This window comes from Pteropus alecto, unplaced genomic scaffold, assembly GCF_000325575.1.
Source record: "Pteropus alecto unplaced genomic scaffold, ASM32557v1 scaffold276, whole genome shotgun sequence".
NCBI lineage: Eukaryota > Metazoa > Chordata > Mammalia > Chiroptera > Pteropodidae > Pteropus > Pteropus alecto.
The window spans coordinates 3466952-3478464 of NW_006438074.1; positions in this window are offsets into that span (position 1 = coordinate 3466952).

Below are 11513 nucleotides of genomic sequence, written 5' to 3' on the forward strand. Positions count from 1 at the left end.
TTCTTAGTACCCATATTTGCATTTTTGCCTACTATCCCAACCCATCTTCTATGCTATAACAAGAAAGATTGCCTTAGAATATGAATATGATAATGTCATTACCATACTTTAATAGCTCTTCTCTATCTCAGAAGAAAGTTAAAAACCCTAATAAATCACAGTCAAAGCCCTTCGTGATCTACCCCTTACCTGAACACTATTTCCATTTAACCCTTCCTCCCTGCCACAAAGAAATCTATTCCGATTCCTAGGTCTCTCTGTTCATGCTCTTTGCACATGCTGTCCCCAAAACCCAGAGAACCCTCCCTCTTTTTTCAGAATATTTCTTGTCCTTCAGAACTCATCTTAGCCTTCACTCCCTTCAGAAACCTCCTCATCTCCACCACCACACTCTGCAGCAGTGGGGGTGCTTCTTTTAAGTTCCCCTCACAGTGCTCATTTTCATCAATGCACTCAACCACCTTGTAGGATAAGAATCTATTTCTGTCTTTTCCAACAGACTGTAAGCTACTTGAAGCCAGGGACTTCTTTATTCATTCTTTTCGTTCTCAGCATAAAGCCATGTACATGAAATGAGTCTACAAAACGCTGAACGTATGGATGAGAACTAAGAAATGAAAAGCACTGCTTCTTAAGAGGATAAGAGTAACTCCTGCAGAGGACACACTATTTGGAGGCCGACTTAGAGGTCAAGATGATGATGAGGCTGGAAATGTGGTATGTAGCAGTGGTGCTGTAGATTCAGGCTGGGCATCAATAGCTTGACATTGTCACTATTTCTCTTACTGCCTCAACCACACATTCTTGCCATCGCTTCCTCTTTGGCTAGACTGTGGTGGCAGAAGGGATGGGCAGTGGCATCAGGGTCCAAGCTCTTATAAATGTCTACAAATCCTGAAACCACTCAGGGCAGCTCTGACTCAACTCATGCCTTAATTTCCTCACCCGAAACACTGATGAAAGCAGCAGCTTCTCACTCAGAACTCTTCTAGACAGGGAAGCCCTATCCCACTTAGCTGAGAAGTCTTTTTATGTTTTTTTCTTGTGTCACAGAAATGTCAATCATGGATGGTTTCTATCCATACTCTGCCACACAAATGAAAAGAGCTATTTTAAAAGTTGAACCTATAAATAATATATAAGTTAAGGGTGCCAACTTAGTTATTCATTCATGTTATAGCTTTTAAAATAATTGAAATTAATCTTTTAAAAGTTGCTCAAGTCCACAAGGGCTCCTGAGGAAGGAGGTGCTGTTTAGAGGATTTTCCCATCTCTGGTCTGAGCACAAGCCTAACGCAGTGGGGTTGTCCTGGAGACATAAGAGGAGGTGCCTGAAAGGGGGAGTTCCAGTCTTGCAGCAAAGGCAAGTGCAGCCTCTTTAGGCCTGGCAGGACCAATTTCTGCTGTGTATAACCTCCCAGGCTTGCAGAGAGAGCACCCCTTGGCCAATAGAGTCTATTCAAACTAAAGAGCTTCTGTAGAACAAAAGAAACTATCAACAAAATGAAAAGGCAACCTACTGAATGGGAGAAAATATTTGCAAATCGTATATCTGATAAAGGGTTAATATCCAAAAAAATATCTAAAGAACTCAAACAACACAATAGCAAACACACACACACACACACACACACACACACACAATCTGGTTAAAAAAATGGGCAGAGGATCATACATTTTCGAAAGAAGACATACAGATGGCTAACAGGTACATGAAAAGGTGCTCAACATCACTAATCAGCAAGGAAACACAAATCAAAACCACAATGAGATATCACCTCACCTGTCAGAATAGCTATTATCAAAAAGACAAGAAATAAGTGTTAGTGAGGATGTGGAGAAAAGGGAACCCTTGTGCACTGTTGGAGATAATGTAAATTGGTACAGCCACTATGGAAAACAATATGAAGGATCCTCAAAAAATTACAAATAGAACTACCATATGATCTAGCAATTCCATTTTTGGGTATTTATCCAAAGAAAACAAAAACACTAATTCAAAAAGTTATGTACCTCCCCCCCTCCCAAGTTCACTGCAGCATTTATAATAGCCAAGATATAAAAACTATCTAAGGGTCCATCAACAGATGAATGGATAAGAAAACATGAAAAAATATATAATTCGGTCATAAAAAGAATGAAAACTTGCCATTTAGAACAATATGGATGGATCTGGGAGGCATTATGCTAAGTGAAATAAGTTAGACAAAAGCTCACACATACAGAGAACAGATTGGTAGCTGCCAGACTGGTGAGGGGGTGGGGAGGACAAAATGGGTGAAGGGAGACTAAAGGTACAAAATTCCAGCTACAGAATGTCATAGGGGTGTCATACACAGCATGGCGACTATAGTTAACAGTGTTGTGTTGCATATTTGAGTTTCTAAGAGATTAAATCTTAAAAGTTCCCGCTATAAGAAAAAAACATTCTGTAACTATGTATACTTATTGTGATGACCGTTTCACAATATATACAAATATTGAATCATGTTATATACCTGAAACTAATATAATGTTGTCTGTCAATTAAAACTCAATTCAAAAAGATACATGGATGGCAAATAAGCACATGAAAAGATGCTCAATTTCATTTGTCAGTAGAAAAATGCAAATTAAAATCACAGTAAAATACCACTACACACCTTTTAGAATGGTTTTTAAAAAAACTGACAATAACAAGTGCTGATCAGGATGCAGAACAAGTAGAACTCTCAAACATTGCTGGTGGGAATGCAAAAATAGTAGAACTTTAGAACACAGTGTCTTATAAAATTAAATGCACTTTTACCATATGACCCAGCAATCCTACTCCTAGGTAATTTTATCCCAGAGAAATGAAAACTTAGGTTCACATAAAAACCTCTGTGCAAATGTTTATAGCAGCTTTATTCGTAATGACCCCAAATTGGAAACAACATAAATGTTCATTAACTGATGAATGAATATACTAACTGTGGTACATCCCATCCACACAAGTGAATATAACTCAGTGGTAAAAAGAATTGATATACACACAACATAAATGAATCACAAATGCATTATGCTAAGTGAAAGAAGCTAAACTCAGAAGGTTATATACTGTATGATTCCATTTATATGACATTCTGGAAAAGGCAAAACTATAAGGACAGAAAACAAATCAATGGTTGCCTGGGACTAGGGTTGGGGAAAGGGGCTGACAACAAAGGGGAATGAGGGAATTTTGGGGTGTGATTGTGGTGGTGGTTATACAACTGTATGTATCTGTCGAAACCTATAGAAATGTACACTAAAGAGTGAATTTTACTGTATGTAAAGTATACCTCAATAAACTTAAAACAAAATATTAAAACTAAAGCTAAACATAAATAAAAAGACTAGAAGCATATATTTACTGAGCACTTACTGTGTGGCAGGCCCACTGTTATGAACTCCTCTGATAAAGATGTAGCATAACTATTACAGTTTATTTAAAAATAATGAAAGGGTTTTCTCAACCAAAGTACTACAACGACGTATATAAATATTGTATAGACAGGAATTCTGCCCTCAGGTTGCCTAAGACCTGGATATAAATATGATACAACAAGATAGAATTATGTAAGTGTCGAGAGAGGCATAAAGAAAATGCCATGGGATTTCAGAGGCAAGAGAGAATACGGAAAGCTGGAGAAACCAAAGGAGTCGCCAAGGAAGAGATGGGATTTGAGTTGAGTGCTGATGACAGACAGTGATGATTTCACTGTCCATGTAAACAGTGTTTATAAGAAAATTTCTTATGCAGTTTCTTTTTGATCTTTCTAATGACCCTGTGAGATGGGTGGGGAAGGTACTATTGATCTCGGTTTCAGTTAAACAGAGACATAGAGATCAAGTTTCCTGCCCAACACTTGGGTGGCAAAGCCACGGAGGAACTCAGGTCTCCTAAGAGTTCGGTTCATCCTCTGCTCCGGAAGAAAAGCTCTTCTACAATAGAGAGTAACTGCTAATGGTCCATTTCTACCTTAGGATCTTTTCAAGCGAATGGGCTACTTCTTGCCTTTCTGGCCACTGAGAATGCCCCACAGGCTAACATGTTTATTTGAGTCTTTTCTGTGTATGGAAATGAGAGTCCAGCAAAATGGAGACCTTTTGTTGTTGTTGTTGTTTTATGGAATTTGTTTAAATTCACAGTGTAAAAGTCTCAAAGCATCTTTTATAAATACTAAAAAAAAAAAAAGCAAAAGGCACGAAAGTTACAAGGATAATACTGCCTGCCTCAAATGTATGATCACATACATAACCCTGAAATTGTTTAAGATGCAACTCCAGACCTTGTAAAGAAAGCTATACTCACTCCTTGTGGGGATTAGCTCCCCAAAAGAACTCAGAGACTACTTCAAGAAGCCTCCTTGTGAGTTCCTCTGACACATACTTACTAGACTCTTGCTCTGGGGTCTATCTGTGTGCTAACCACTGGCTAGACATCACTTTTCTGTAGGGAAGAATATATTACAAGGGAGATATATAGGACCTCTACATTTTCCTGCTATCTCCATCCTTTTTGTCCATTGCTAACTTGAAAAATAATGAGATGGTGCCATTATGAACATCAACTGAATCAGCCAAATAGTTGCTGAATGGATTCTAGGAATGTACTCACAGTGAGATGGTCCTGTTCCCAAGGAGCTTGCTGTCAGGCGAGTAATTTAAATATCCCTCATTGGCACAACCGGAGAAACTTTCTCCTTCCTGTGCTCAAGTTTTCTCACCTGGATATAACAGGGAGTGAATTTCTCCAGCTATTCAGTTGTTGTCATCAAATATTTATTTAGAGCTTACTTTGCACCAGGCACTGGACTTTACAAATACCATCAAACCCTCAGAACAACCCTGTGAGTCAGCCACTCTCATCATTCCCATTTTACAGGTGAGGAAACTGAGGCGTAGAACATTCAGTGATTTGCCCCAATCCAATAGCCAGTAAGTGACAGATCCAAGTTTTAAACCAGAGCAGTATGGCTCAGAGCCCCTGCCCTTAATCACTGTGATCACAGCTCTGCCTGACTCAAGCCCTCTGCAGGAAGGAACGTGGCGATCAAAGGCATTGGGTGCTTATAAACAGTTTTTAAATCATCTGAGACAGATTCTTCCACATCTAGCTCAATACCAGGCAACAAGAACATCAAAAGTGGCAACAGGAAAGAAAGATGATCTATGTTGGAAGGCCAAAAAGGCCCTTTCAGGTCACAGTTAATCCAACCCTGAGATTTCAGAACACAGACACACCAGGTCCCTAGCCTGCAGCTGACAATTTCCTCTGAGGATCCCCAAGCTCCTTTTCCCCCCAAATCGTTGCAGACATAGAGAAGGCAGGAAAGCAAGGTGGGGTCACATTCCCAGGACAAACGAGTGTCAGAGTCAGAAGGGAAACGTTTCTGTCTAATCCCCCAGCTCCCCTCTTAAGTCCCACTCTATTTTTAGGGTCCCTCTTAACACAGCTATCGATTTGCAGAAAAAGGGAAACCCCAACATGAGGACCTGGAAGAGGGTTTCTTGCAGAAGGTTTCCCAAGGTGCAGCAGTTTGATACCACTCTCCTTATGTCTGTCGAAGTGCGCGGCAAATGTTATCACCTGCCAGCACCTGGGGCAAGGGTACCCAAGGGTTCTGAGCACTGTAAGTGGACTACCCAGAAGCTCCCCACTGGACAGTACATCAGCACCTCACCCTGTAATCAGGCTGGGCTGCTTGCAAAGTAACTGCAACCACATTCCGTTCTTAAAGAGGCCTAACTCCAAATAGCTAGGCTTAGGCAAGGGGCAGCAAGAGCTGCCAAGTGCCTGCCATTCCCAGGGAGGCACGTGTGCATGGCCAGGGTGGTGGACACATAAGCCAGGGCAGGTCATCTGAAAGGTATGGAGAAGTGAGTGGTCATTGCTAAAATCGTCCATAAGCAACTCCAAAAAGCTTGCCACGCCTCAACGTTCCCTAGTACGTGGAAGCAGCAGCCCTCCATTCAGCAAGAGCTTGAGCCAGTTTCCAGAAAGAACTGGAGGGTAGTACACAAGGGACTTAGTGCCAGGAATAGTAGACTAAGGTGACTTTGATCTGGGGAAGTGAACCAAGCAGTGTGGTTTAGTGGTTAGGGGCAGATAGAGTTAAACTACCCAGCGATGATTCTGAACTAAGCCACTTACTAGCTTTGTGGCCTAAGGCCACTTATTTAAACTCTTTAAGCCTCCATTTCTCCATCTATAAAGTAGAGTTAATAACAGTCATCACTTCACCACACAGCTGTTTGGATCAAATGAGATAATGTATTTAGAGTCCTTAAAAGAGAGCTTGGCACGAAGAGCAGCCCTGGATACTGGTGGGCCACTAACTGTGCACAGTCTGCTGCTGCTTCTACAACTCAGAAGAATGAATCGCTAGCCCCTCTTTGTGCCTCAAGTTCTCCAGTGATGAACAGCAACTAGTCCTCCCTCTGCTTGTGGCATGTAAAAGCAGGGGACATGTAGAAGCTGAGGGATTTTTTTAATCATCAGAAATGTTATACAGTGTTTACACAGCATCTACACAGGTACCGGCCATCTTGCCCTTTTTAGGGTATCTGTGCAGATCCTTTAAATGTTGGATGACAAATTTTTTCTTAAAACAAGCAGCCTATAGGTTTGCCCTTTTCGAGGATATTAAGGGGCAAACACGAAGAAGGAACCATCTCCCCTGCTGTACAAGATACATCTATAGAAGAGATGCTCAGGGGAAGGATGCGGAGCTGTCACGCTGATGCCACTCAAGATTTGTCCTGTCATTCCCCCCACCCCTTCTTCGCCTCTAATGAAGGGAGAAAGACAGATGTTTCTACTACATTTGGGGAGCAAAAACAACAAATCAGTGTCTGACTGGTTGCCACAATTCTTCCCAAAGGAATATGTTTCCTTACTTTCTCATTTCTACTTGGTCACAGCCCCATCACAATCCCTAGCTTCTCACGCTAGCAAAAAGGTATGGAAGTGATATTCCATTGAGCATGAGTACAGGTTTCAGGCTTGCCTCGGTGGCTGTCTTCTCTGACTAGAGGCCATCGGCTGTCAAGGACCTCGGTTCTGAGAAAAGAGTGGGTGTGGGTAGAGGGGAATGCTGCCGGGAACGCTGCCTGGCTCACCCCAGCAGCCTGCCCCCCATGGTCAGTTGGCAGGCTCGGAGAATATCAGCATTCACCTCCTCTTGTGTCCTTTCATGTCCTTTGACCCCAACCATTCCACCACCAGCAGCAGCAGCAGCAGTCAGAATGAAGCTGGATTTTAGCCTGGACAGGACCATTATTAATTTGGTGTATTTCCTTTCATCCAACCTAATATGTTTTATTAGATTGTTTTTAATTATAAAAGTGATATATGCCAGGCTTTTAGAAAATCCTAACAAAAAAGGTTGCAGTTGAAATCCAATAAAAGCAGAGTCTACCTACCCTCCAAATGGTGCCCCCACGCTGAACAGAGAGTTCTCACGTGAATATGCGACGGCTGTGTTCGCCGAGAGTTGCTTAGTGGGAGCCACAGTGTAAAAATGATGGGCTGGAAAACCCAACCTTCCTTTATTTTTACAGTTACCCTTGATTACCAGTGGATGAATGCCCTTGGTTGTGAACCGTCCACACCATTCCCATCCAAACCCTCTCCCCATATTCCCGGCAGCCGGACCACTGGCTACTCAGATGTGAAGGGGTCAGGTCGCAACACACATTTGTATTTCCGACAACAGACATTTGTAGAAGACCATCAAACAACTATAATAACAAAAACAGGAATAATCATAGTAAGGACTGAGTAGATGGCGGGAGGGATGAGGGGGGAGCTGGCTCTATGTTAAGTATCTGGCATACACAGCTCATTTCATTATTGATAGACTAGGAGTGCTTTTCACTTTCTTCACTTTATAAAGGAAGAAACCGAAGCTTACGGAATTTACGGAACTTGCCCAGGTCACACAGCCATGAGAAGCAAAGGGTGAAGTGCGACTTATGCTTGCCTGACACTGGTCTGACAGCATGACTTCTGAATGAATTGCAGCTAATGATAAACGTCAACTTCGTTAACAGTTAAGTTATTCGTGCTAACATTTAGCAGGGCTTTAATTGAAAAGAAACTTGAAGATATTAGGGCTCCCCATAAACACCTCCTATTTGTAAAAGACAGAGTTAAGAGTCTCCTCTCCCATTCCCCATCCCTTTTCTACCAAAAATAGCCAAACCTTTCCAAAATACATCCAAACCCCATTTTAGGGATCCCCACCCGAACTAAGACCTCTCCTGGGTGTTTAAAAGCTGTGTGGCTCCTGTTGCCTTTGTGCCCACAGCATGCTACTTCAGAGACGGAAAGGAAGCTGATGTTGCTAACAGACCTGAGCATTTCAGGTCACTAACCCAACCAGAAATAAGACACAGAAGTCCCGAGCCCTTGAGCTGTTGCTCTGTCTACCCCCTTGTTAAAGAAAGAGACAGACAAACATGGAAAACCAGCAAGGCACCGGGAAACGAAAGATCCAAAGTAATCCGTACCCAAACCAGGCCAGGACTGCCTGTGTGAAATAAACTCCTCCTAAACCCCCACCCATTATCTGGGCCTGGCAGACCTGGCCCGCTCCCCTCACTTATCTCTCTCTCTGTGCCCTGTGCAGTCAGCTACACCCATTGCATGCAGACTTCCTTATCAGGAAATATTCACTTAACAAGTGCTTGCCTTTGAACAGAAGTAGCTATTTAGCCCGCCAAATGTTGATAACTCTATGTATGCCTATTGGCACACGAATTACGAATACATACATAGGCTCAAGAATACAAAACTGACTGCGAGGCCCAAGTGATGTCTTTGGGAACTGCCAACCTATTTATAAGCTGTAGTCTTAGCCCTTTTGACTAAAATACCAGCCACTCCCCTCCTCTCCGTCAACTAGAAAATGAGAATAAAGCTTATTGTTCTATGAATGAAAATTCATTCATCCCATCGATATTTTCTGAGCATTGTGCTGTGCTCTCCAATTTAAATTTTTACCAAACTGTAAGTTTCTAGAGATGAAAATGAAAAGGTTGTCCTGTAGTCTTTTTGTGACAATAGTATTAATAGCAGGATTACCTATTTTACAGACTTGCCTGGATGTAACAGCCTTTGACGGTATGAACTCATTGTTTTTAGGGATCAGAGCTCCCCATGTGTGCATCCAACATTGTGTAATGGTGACCTCTGCAAGAGGCTCATCTACTCTCTTCATTTTTCAGTCAAATAATTTTTGACTTTTTAAAGTTTATTGTTTAGACTTTCAATGTGAACGTGTTATTTGTTAAATATGTTTTGTGGTCAGGCATTTTGGGCCAATATTGATTTTTTTAAAAAATACACTCTACACTTTATGGAGTTGAGATAAAAATTTTCATGGTTTCATGGTTCTTAAAAGATTGAAACCACCGTTGCAAAGCACTGTTGCAACCACAGCCTAAAGCACCTAGCGAAATATGAGATGATACGTTCCTGTATCACCTGCTGTGATCAGAATGAAAGCAGAGAACTGTTACTCCTGACTTGTGGTAAGTAACTTGATTATAATGCATCAGGATGACTGGAATTCCCTTCTCCCTACACAGAGAAGCCTGATCTCAACGACACAACAAAACCTGCACGGTAATTACAAACCCTGCCCTAGAAGTGGAGTGGGGAGTGGACCTCATTCTCCTTAAACCCTTGGAAGGGTCAGGAAACATTGGCAGTGGGAGAAAGGGGGAGTCGTAAAGCCCCTCAAATCTGGGTATATGTACTACAAAAGCTATGTGTATAAGGACTAATGGGCCTCACACTTTGCAGAGCATGTTTGGCTAAAAGGGTCTGTCTAGACAATGCACAGCTGTAGAAAGTCTGCACAGGTACAGAGGGGGTGTGGACCTATGCTCCTCCTGCAAGGGCAGCTGAATGCACAGGATGTATTTGTAGCTGGATGAAAGCATAAGGCAGATTAATGTGTGCGCCTGTGTTGTGGCAGCTGATTAATTCAATTAATATTCACTGAGCACCGGCCGGGCTCATGGCAGCATACTGTGGGGAAAGAAAGGCAGTATCTCCTGCCTTCAAGGAACTCATGATCTCATTACAATAAGACAACAACAGGGAGATGATATAACTGAGTATACTCAAGTACATGTGAACCATATACACACATGGCTTTTTTAAACTGGGCCTTAAACACATGTCAGAAATGGCTTTTGTCTCACTGATCCTTCACATCCTTGGATACTGACAGCAAGAAAGGGGACAATAAGAGCTCCCGCCATTGCCTCAGCAGAGGAACAGTGTATTTGGAAAGATGCACTTCCAAAAGCATGGATATCAAAATCCAGGATGGTCTGCAGCCAGCCCTCCAAGCTATCAGGAACCAATTACCCACCAGAAGTGCTCCAGCCTATTTCTTAACAGTCATAAAAGCTACTTGTCTATGTGTAGAATCACCTTCGGGTGTGATTTCCCCAGTCTTACACAAACTTTGCAGCCTCAAGCATAGCCAGTTTTTGGACAGGCATCCAGTCCTCCAAGACCCAGAAAATTAAAATATAATTTCACTAGGAAATTGTGATCCAACGGACCTGTGAAGAGAGCCCAACTTGGCTGCTGATCTTCTCTCCTAAAAACTATCAAACCCCAAGATCCTGGCCACATGAGAAGGCATGTTCCATCCACATGAAAAAGAATGGGCAGAACATATATCTGCAGACAGCCATCTTCCAAGTAAAGTGCAGAGTCTAAGAGGACACAGTAGGCACCTGGGGGAGACTTCTCCAACCTGCATCCAGTGAGCAGTGGGGGATGGGTGGGTGAATAGAGAAAAGTCTTTCATCTATTCTTCCGGTACCTTGCCAGGTTGGCTATAGCTCCATCAAGCCACACTGGCTTTGAATCAGAATATTAACTAGAAGTAGAAATCTGGGGCCTGGAGAAACCACTAAGCCCCTAAGTCAAACCAGCAAGCTGGACTCCAGAGTGTCTCTGATGAGAACATTTACTTTCCCGAGACAGCGAGCCAGCTGGTGGGAAATGCTGACCTGTTTATATTTCCTTCTTTTTCCGGCCAGATTCTAAATAAACCACTGAATCTCACTGCGGAGTTCATGCCTAACAGGGCATTCCACCCTTGGCTGTCCTGTCAGTCAGCACAGATCAGCTCTTGAAAAGAAGCGTGCCTTGTTTCCCTCGAAACAACTCCCAGCACTGTTGAGACAAAGGGAGGCATGCTACGTCAACCTCACACCTCCGTTTCCTCCAGTCTCTGACCAGGTGATCAGACACATCCCTTGCCTTGAAAGTGTTTTCATTCCTCCCATCTGTGTCCTCATATTTATACTGATCAAGATACTTAAGGCCACCCTTAAATATCTTCTGAGAATAGAGGCACCCATGACTTTTTTGATAATCGCTTCTGGTGACTCATCAGGTCACATTTATAACTTTTATGTTTCGCTTTTATTTTTTTACTGTGCTTAAATCTTTTTTTTTTTTTTTTTAATATAAGAAC